The sequence below is a fragment of the Oncorhynchus kisutch genome, linkage group LG29 (genome assembly GCF_002021735.2).
Source record: "Oncorhynchus kisutch isolate 150728-3 linkage group LG29, Okis_V2, whole genome shotgun sequence".
Taxonomy (NCBI): Eukaryota; Metazoa; Chordata; class Actinopteri; order Salmoniformes; family Salmonidae; genus Oncorhynchus; species Oncorhynchus kisutch.
The window spans coordinates 14,184,606-14,193,291 of record NC_034202.2 but is presented as its reverse complement, the minus strand read 5'-3'; the positions used below and the strand labels follow the sequence as shown (position 1 = coordinate 14,193,291).

The 8,686-nt window shown below is 38.1% G+C and overlaps 1 protein-coding gene across 2 annotated transcripts in view; it reads right to left on the bottom strand.

Moving 5' to 3' along the window:
- Positions 1-5,895: 5,895 nt before the first annotated feature.
- LOC109873823 (electrogenic sodium bicarbonate cotransporter 1-like) overlaps positions 5,896-8,686 on the bottom strand; it is a 64,777-nt gene continuing 61,986 nt past the window's right edge. The window contains exon 27 of one of the 2 annotated variants that reach the window (XM_031809194.1): positions 5,896-8,647. The gene's annotated coding sequence lies outside the window, so the exon portion shown is untranslated. The remainder of the gene's footprint in view (positions 8,648-8,686) is intronic. The other variant, XM_020465546.2, reaches the window with a different exon arrangement.

Below are 8,686 nucleotides of genomic sequence, written 5' to 3'. Positions count from 1 at the left end.
CTTAATATTAGGAAAGTTGAGAAATAAATATAGTAGGCCTAGCCTGTAGAAAGCTGATGGGATCCTCCTCTTTTTAATAGAGGCCATCACTGTTTTAAACGCGCAATTGCGTAGCCAGTAGAAATGTTGCGCAACATGAGCTCATGGGCTCTCGTGAAGTGTTTCATTAGATTTTCTATCACATTTGCATTGATGTCAGAGTGATTAGAGGGACAAACGAGTGCTGAGTACCCGACAGTTAGCAAGTTTGGTAGAATACTATTGACCATCAGCAGCATCAGAGCTTTGAGAAGCCTAATTACTGTGACTAAACGGTCACGTGGAATTTGACTGCCTTCATGACTCATGACCGCCGGTGTGGTGGTTATACGGTCACGTAACAGCCCTACTCTTAATGAACAACTTTCCTATACTGATTAAATCGCTTACCCGCTCCATAGCAATCTACTCTATCCACACTGATTGGTGAAGTAATTTGATTGTTGAGGTAAATGTATATTTTTTTATGATTTCAGACTATTAAAAAGGAACAGAAAGGACCGGTATAAACCATTTCGAATGGTCCAGAACTTTATTTTGATGGTCAGAATAGTAGAAGGGAATGAAAAGAATAAGGGTTATGTTCAAACTGTAAGAATGATTGGAAAATAATTTAGGTTCCAACCCTGGTATAAACTAATGTATACATTCTGTATCATATAAGAGACACAATTCACAAATCCTACAACACAATGACATGTCATTAAGAATAAAACTAACAATTACTAAATAATCCATACCTTCTGGGAATTCTATAAAGTCCAAAAATGATGCACAGAGTAAGAAAGCTGTCTGTCATAAGTATTACATTTAAAATGTACTTTAAATCGGTCAGTCTGCATATTTCAAGATGTCATGTGAGGGGGCAGTGAGTTACCCCGATGGGTTGGGTTCTCGTCAGTTGTCTTGACGAAATGTATACCTAACTGGAAATCAACCAATCATCCAACGTTAAGACAATAGAAAAATCATATGCTTCATTTTCTGAATATTGAAAGAGTGTGGGCAATGGAGAGGAACAAAATGGTACAATTTGAGTAGTGCAGGCACTGGAGATAGGGGTGAGAACGGGTGGGTCTCTATGTTGTTTGTGTGCGTCTGTATGTTGTCTTTTGTATATGTACAGTATGTTTCGTATAATTTATTTTAGTCATTAATATATATATTTTTAATCAAACAACCCCATGGTAGAATAGTTTATCTATTTAACTAGTCTGCTTGTTGTGTGTTCTGTGCCAGATAAATATTATTCTCGAGGTACATTCATGTTACGAGTGCCATAGGGAGGAAAACATTCTGTCAAGCAGTCAATGCAAAAAAAATTCTTGCCATCGTGGGGAAAACAGCAGTTTTAATGGCCTTTGTTAAAAAGGGACCAACCCCCGAACCCCCACCCTCTGTGACCTTTTCCCTAGACATTTTTCAACAGGAAACACTGATGCAGTTTGAGTACCGGTTTGGTGGGTTTGTTCTCTACATCAGGGGTCTTCAAACGTCTCTTTCCAAGGGACCCCCACCCAGGCAAACTGGCGTCCCTTCTAAAATCAGCATAAGCTAATTTCCTGCAATTCTACACATTTTGCCATGATATCTTAGTGAGAGTGACTAACAGAATTAAGGGGGCCTCACTGGAGGTCAGGGCCCTTATGCACATGCCCTGCGTTCCTGGTTGGTAAGCTATGATTACTACCACGTTTAGATTGCTAGGTAAGTTAGTCTAGCCAGCTGTCTAAAAATGTTAGCTTACATGAGCTAATTGAGTGACTGTCAGTGGATGACATAATAATAGGAACAAGTCATTTTTTTGTTGGTCTGTAGCCCCCTAGCAGCCGTAGGGCCCTAAGCATTATATTGCATTTTGTCTGGGCCAGTCTTGCTCTTGGGTGCTTTTTCAAAAGCCCATGTCAGATACTCCAGTGAGTGTAATTTGCATTTGGAAATAAGAAATAAAGTTGGCATCATAAGAAAGACATTCTCCTCTTTTCTATGTATTTTTGTATGTGTATTTTTGTGGACCACTTGCATTACCTCAGTGATCCCTAGATTGAATATCCATGCTCTAGCGTCTAACCACTCTGTGGGAGTTTGATTGAAGAACACTCTTGGAGAAGACGCTTAAGACATCCACATCTAAACCCATCCCAGTTTAATCTCTGTCCTCACAGTGAGGTTATAGGGCCCCAGGAGTGGAGAACTCCAGATCGAACAAATGACACACACGGTTATTTTAACCTATTCGTTTACCAATGGTTCAGTTAAGGTATAGTGCTTCTACGCCTGCATTGCTTGCTGTTTGGAGTTTTAGGCTGGGTTTCTGTACAGCACTTTGTGACATCCGCTGATGTAAGAAGGGCTTTATATATACATTTGATTGATTGATTGATATTGGTGAATCAAAAATACATTGGTTTGATTAATCCTGAAGGTGGCCATTCAGTTGTTCAATCCGTTAAATATTGGAAGGGGAGAAAACTTTAACAATACGGGTTGACCAATAGTCCTATACATCTACCCCAATCCTCACTGATCATGAAACTGATATGTCAACGGTCCAGTTGTCATAAACCATGTGCCAGGCTCCAGGTTTAAACTTCCAGGCCTGGTCTGCGTTCCATGATGACTCCATGAAATGGACTATGTGTTGAACAACTTAATAAGTGAAATATTATCCACTATTGCTAGCGACCCTGAGGATCAACCACACGGACGTGACAGAGGAAAGAAAGGGAATGATGCCAAATGTAGGCTACAAATTCAAGTGAGTTAACACTAAAGTGACAGGTAAAATATTTGTTTGTTACTGAAGGTGGCTATCAATAGTTGCTAATATAACATAATATAATATAATATAACATGTTAAATATTGTGAAATAAAAAACATAGTAAAGTCTAGAGCACACAAAGGTTACATTTGGCCGAGTGTTACTGGGCACGGATTTAGCTTACCATCACATTAGCTTGCGTCTCCAAGATTCATCCCTGCAAAGTCATAAGTCCATACAATTTAAATTCTGCATTTCATATCCTTCACTGTGGGAAAAGGGCGCACATACTGTACCTGTCAAGTTGATATGCTTCTGTTTGTTGCCATATGACTGGTTTCACATTTGTCTCCAGGTAAAATAGATCTAAAACAATTGTCATTTATATTTACAATCCCCTTATCCAAACAGCTTACTCATTTACCTAGCTCTTATCAATAGCTCTTTTCAATCTTTAAATACATTGCATGGAGAATGGTGTTATTTCTATTGGGGAAAATGAATTAAATGTTCACAACAAGTTGCTCAACCTTATTCGCTGTTTCCTCACATGTAAAGCTGGTTGAATTAATTCTGCATTCATGAACAAGTGGGAAGGTGGTAATTAGCAGATGTGAAGTCATAAATACCAGTTGGATGCATTCACATGCTTTGAACTCGTTGAGAAACGCCTATTGGCTAATAGCCAACAACTGCGTCAACCATAAACTAATTTGAACTTGTTGAGAAACGGCTATTGGCTAATAGCGAACAAGCTGCGTCAACCATAAACTAAAAGTACAGCTATCATGCTTGTAAATAAATTATAGTGTTCAAAAACCATATTAATTGACTGCTTTATATATAAAATACTGTTTTGTTGTTGCATTTAACTGCCGAAAATGCTGTTATCTAGGTCATTTCCTTTGTACGGTAGGTGACGTCATAGCTCTGCATGTGGGAGAAGTCGGAGTTCAGGGATTCTAAATGAGTATCCCTCTAGTAATTACCAGTTGGAGTGGTGTTCAAGTGGATTTTACCCAGTCGTATGTGGTAAATGCCAACTTCCCACTTGATTATGAACACAGCATAAGTCAAGGTCAGAATACGGTGTAGACACACCTCCGCCACACCTCCATCTCTTTGACCACCACCCCAAAAGCGTGGCTTTTCCCCATGCATAAGTTCAAGGACAGAATAGGCATAGAGAGAAAGTTGCATAAATGTACATGTACGTAACTCAGGTCAGAATTCCCCCCTACATGAATTCCCCCCCTTCAAGAGTTCAATGTTATTTCAAGGAATAACCATTATTTTCTCTCCAAGAGCACAAGAGATCTAGAATATGCTGGACAACCAGAAATACCTGTATTAGGTCTCTGAACATCAGGGCAGAGGATACAAGAATTTGGTGTCTTTGGTCAATAAAACTTTAGTTTTGCCTAGTGTCCATCCTTGTCTATACTGCCACTCAGTGGTCATACCAGGGACTGGAGGCTCAAAGCCCTCTAGGTGTGTTTACACAGGCAGCTCAATTCAGATTTTTTATTACACTAATTGGTCTTTTGACCAATCACATCAGATCTTTTCACATCAAATCTTTTTAGAGCTTAACTGATTTGGTCAACAAATATCAGAATTTGGCTTTCAGTGTAAACAGCCTAGGTGGCTATCACAGGCCAGAATCCACTTCCCACTTCTCCTCTTATCGTATCTGATCCACCTTTGATGTTTTCAGTCAATATGAAATGTTGAAACAAGTCTTTAGGGTGCAGATTAACTCTAGCCTACTTCTAGTACTGGCCACTATTTAGGTCTCTTATCTCAGTTCTTTCAAGGCAATGAGGCAATGCAAATATGGATCTGACATGTGAAAATGTTCTTTGTGCTCACGTCAATAATGAATTCAGAAAGAAAATCTATCTTCAAAACATTGTATTGTCTCTATCAATTAAAACCAACATTCAGGTAGACCTATATATCACACCCAATGGGAAGGCGTATGGACGACATAAGTAGTAACCTAGGGAGTCATATATTGTAATCCCCGTTTTGGCATAGCATCATCCTTCACCCTCCTTGAAAGAGACACCTGTAATCTCAAATCAGGTTTACGGATGCCTGAAATCCGTGGGAACATGCTATGGAAACCCCTATGGGAACCACCATGCTTTGGGCAGCACGTAGCCTTGTGGTTACAGTGTTGGGCCAGTAACTGAAAAGTTGGTATGAATACCTGAGGCAACAAGTTGAAAAATCGGTTGATGTGCCCTTGAGCACGGCGCTTAACCCTATTTTTATCCAGGGGCGCCGTACTACTATGGCTGACCCTGTAAAAACTACACTTTTTAACTGCAACTTTATGTAACAATAAAAATATTTCTTTATGTCATGTGGCCCTCAAGATCAAAGTAACGGGTAACCTCAAGCGATCGTCTTTTCCCCTGGAAACCATGGCAATAGTGTCCGGCACACCATACAAGATAGTTACAGATTTGAGCTCATTAGGCGTTCATTCCGTTCCCGTGATTCTGTTCGCTACAGCAATGGAAACTATGCAACAGCCATCACTAGTGGTTATCTTTGCTGTTAGACTCGATGCTGTGACAGGAGGTCATTTTGATAATGCTTGAGCGGACGTCTTTATATTGGCCTGTTAGGTGGACACAAAACACAGCTTATCCACCTACAACATGTGTGGACGGAGACCTTATGTGCCCTGCTCAAGGCCTTTCTATCGGACAGGAGATTGAGCTAGGCCTAATGGTCTTTAAGTAGCTCACTTTGATCGCATCAGCTCACTTTTCTCCAGGGTTATGTTTCTCATCCCAGTTAAATTGTTGAACCTATGGTTGACCCCTATAGATTGCTCTGGCTTATTCAACTTCAACATATTATGACGTCTATGGTAACGGAGTATATCAACCAATTAGTGTCTGCCGGCAGTCTCTGATAAGGTGGTCAATCTAACATCAGTTATTTTGCAAAGAGACCAGGAAAATGGCAGTTCAGAAGACATTTCTTAAGAAGGATTTGTTTGTAAATCCGGCCCCTGAATGTTTGGCAAGGTTATATTAGATCACATATAATTTCTTACATGGAGAGACTAACGCAATCATTTTCAAAGTGAGTTTATTGCTGTCAATATACATCATTTGAAAAATGTATATGCCAAATCAATCATTTTATAAGTAACATACTCATTCATGTTAGTCTATACAGATGAAGGAAATACTGATGAAGTCTTACAAGTACTGTAGGTTTAATTGATCGTAATTATAGTTTTATTGCTTGAATCTTTTGTTCTACCACGTTTTACAATGAACTGCTCGACACCTGTATCTAAGTGCTTATTAATATGAACCATGTTTGTAGATATAAATATTGCATCAAATGTGTCAACAATATTAAAAACATACGTTTTAATTAAATTAGCCCACTGAATCAACACATTTTACAGCAAAACATGGACTCATCCTAAAATTAGAATCCCAGAAAATGAGTATACTGTACAGACGATTAACATTTGTCCCAAGACTGATTAAGATGGGACGCTGGCATTATTTGGGATAGAAAACATGACATCAATAGTGACCCTGATTAAGAGTGTACCATCATTTCAACATCCGCTGCAGTCCTCTCACACTTCCGATACACCTACAAAACAATCTGGTTTGATTATACCTCTCAAGATTACAACAAATATAATTTTGGTATTTTATCACTACAGTATCTTTTACAAACCCAGTAATCACTAAGACCACAAAATCAATTTTGCTCAAGTGAGTAATTTAAGCCTTAATTTGTACACTGTATCTAAAAAATAATACATTCTATAAAGGGCTGCAATGTATCCGTTTATCAGTAAAATAGCAGCTCTGAAATGTTGAATAACCTCATCCCCAGGTTCAATTGCTACTGATCGAGTCGGCTCGTGGAAGAGATTAAATAAATGGTTTTTGAATTCATATTTTCTCTTGGTATGGAACTTCGTGAAAAGCTGCAAACTATACACAGCATTAGTTTTTGCAGAAATGCAACTGCAAGACACAAGAAACGTCAACATTGCATTGTCTCACAGTGATTATTCAATGATTGATCAGTTCATAATCAGTTTAATATAATAAAGAAACAACACTAAATCATCACTTTGTTAAAAAAAGGTAATAATACAAATGTCACTCCACAGACAACTGTAAAAATGCTGTCATCTCATTAACGGCTTAATTGTAAATACACTTATTATTTTACTTATTCTCTCAGCAATATAATATACGTCACTGTTATTGCATTTTCATTTCATTTCAATATGATACAAATAAAAATCTCTTGAATGAATTAGTTACAGAGCAAAAGGAACTCAGAAAGTGATTAGATAGAGATCCTATGCTGTGCCCTTTCATAAAAATAATTCAGTATGATGACAGATAATTGCATAATAACAATGTGTTCATCATACTGTACTTACAAATACCTGGCGCCTACATTAATTAAGTCAGAGGTAGAGCCACAAATACAAGTATATACATCCCTACTACAGATAAGTGTGGTTGAAGTCCTCCTGTCTCTTATTATGCTCATAGAAACAGACATTCTTAGCAAAACAGTTCAATCAGAAAAGTTTCACACACAATGGGAAGGAAAATACTCAAATCAACATTTTGAATCAAGAACATTTATGTTGTTTTTTTTGCATAGATAGAGATTAAATAAATAATACAACTGTGAAGGAATAAGATAAAAGACGGAAGAATATTAATATACATGAACAATAAAACTATAATAGGCCTATGCTGGACAGTAGGACATGAAAAAAATAATGGGATTTGAAAGTTTAATCTGTTCTGGCCGGGCAAAAATAGGACAGTCCAGTTTAACGTCACATCTCCATAAGATCTCTATAAGAAAGTATGTTGTACCTAATGATCTAACAGGCATGTACTATGAATACATAAAGCATTGCATTAGTTTGTGAATGCTTTATATATCATGAATACCTTACCCATGAATTAGCCATAAATGGCTAACAATGAACTTCAAAGTTTTCCTTGGTACAGAGCAACAAGACAGCGGGAGCAGAAAATATTTTCAGGCTACGCTGCCGCGGAATCGGCCATTACTGTTTTCATACAGCAAATGAAGAATCACATCCCCCCCTATCACAAGGGTCCCTCCTATACTTCTCACTCTCAAAACAAAGAATTCTGTCCGTTTTTTAAAATTACAAATATGTACTTATGCAGGACATTAAAAGGAGGAGTATACAACAGTGCTACAGTATAAAAAGAGGCTGCTGTAGGAGTCTGTGGTTACATCCACAATGGCACCCTATTCCCTACCAGACCTGGGTTCAAATACATGTGTACTTGAGTATTTTCAAATACACAGCCCCAAACAAGCACTTTTATTTTTTAGTATTCAAATGGATATGCAAAAAAACAACAAATAGTTGACCAAATTGTATTTGAAAGTATATTTTCATATAGCTGGGTTAAATGCATGGGAGTGTATTTCAGTCCATGTATTTTAGTATCTCCAAATACATTCCAATATTCAATTGCTTGTTTTTTCAAATAAAGGTTTTCTGAATACATGTTTTGAATATTTGAACCCAGGTCTGTTCCCTATATAGTGCACTGCTTTTGACCAGGGCCCTATGGGATTTCAGACGCACCCTGTGTTGTGTTGAGTAGTGGTGTGCAGGTAATGCTGCTGGTTCAGTTGGGTTGTTTGGACATTAGGACAGGTTGTTGTTAGACTAAAGGGACGTTTCAGAACCCGGAGCCTGTTTTTTCCAGAAGAAGCTTTTGTCCTCCTGCTCCAGTTCTATCCTAATCTGAGGTGCTGCTTTTTTTAACGGATTCAGACTGAAAGAGAAAGAAAGAGAGTGGAGGTGGAGACAGAGA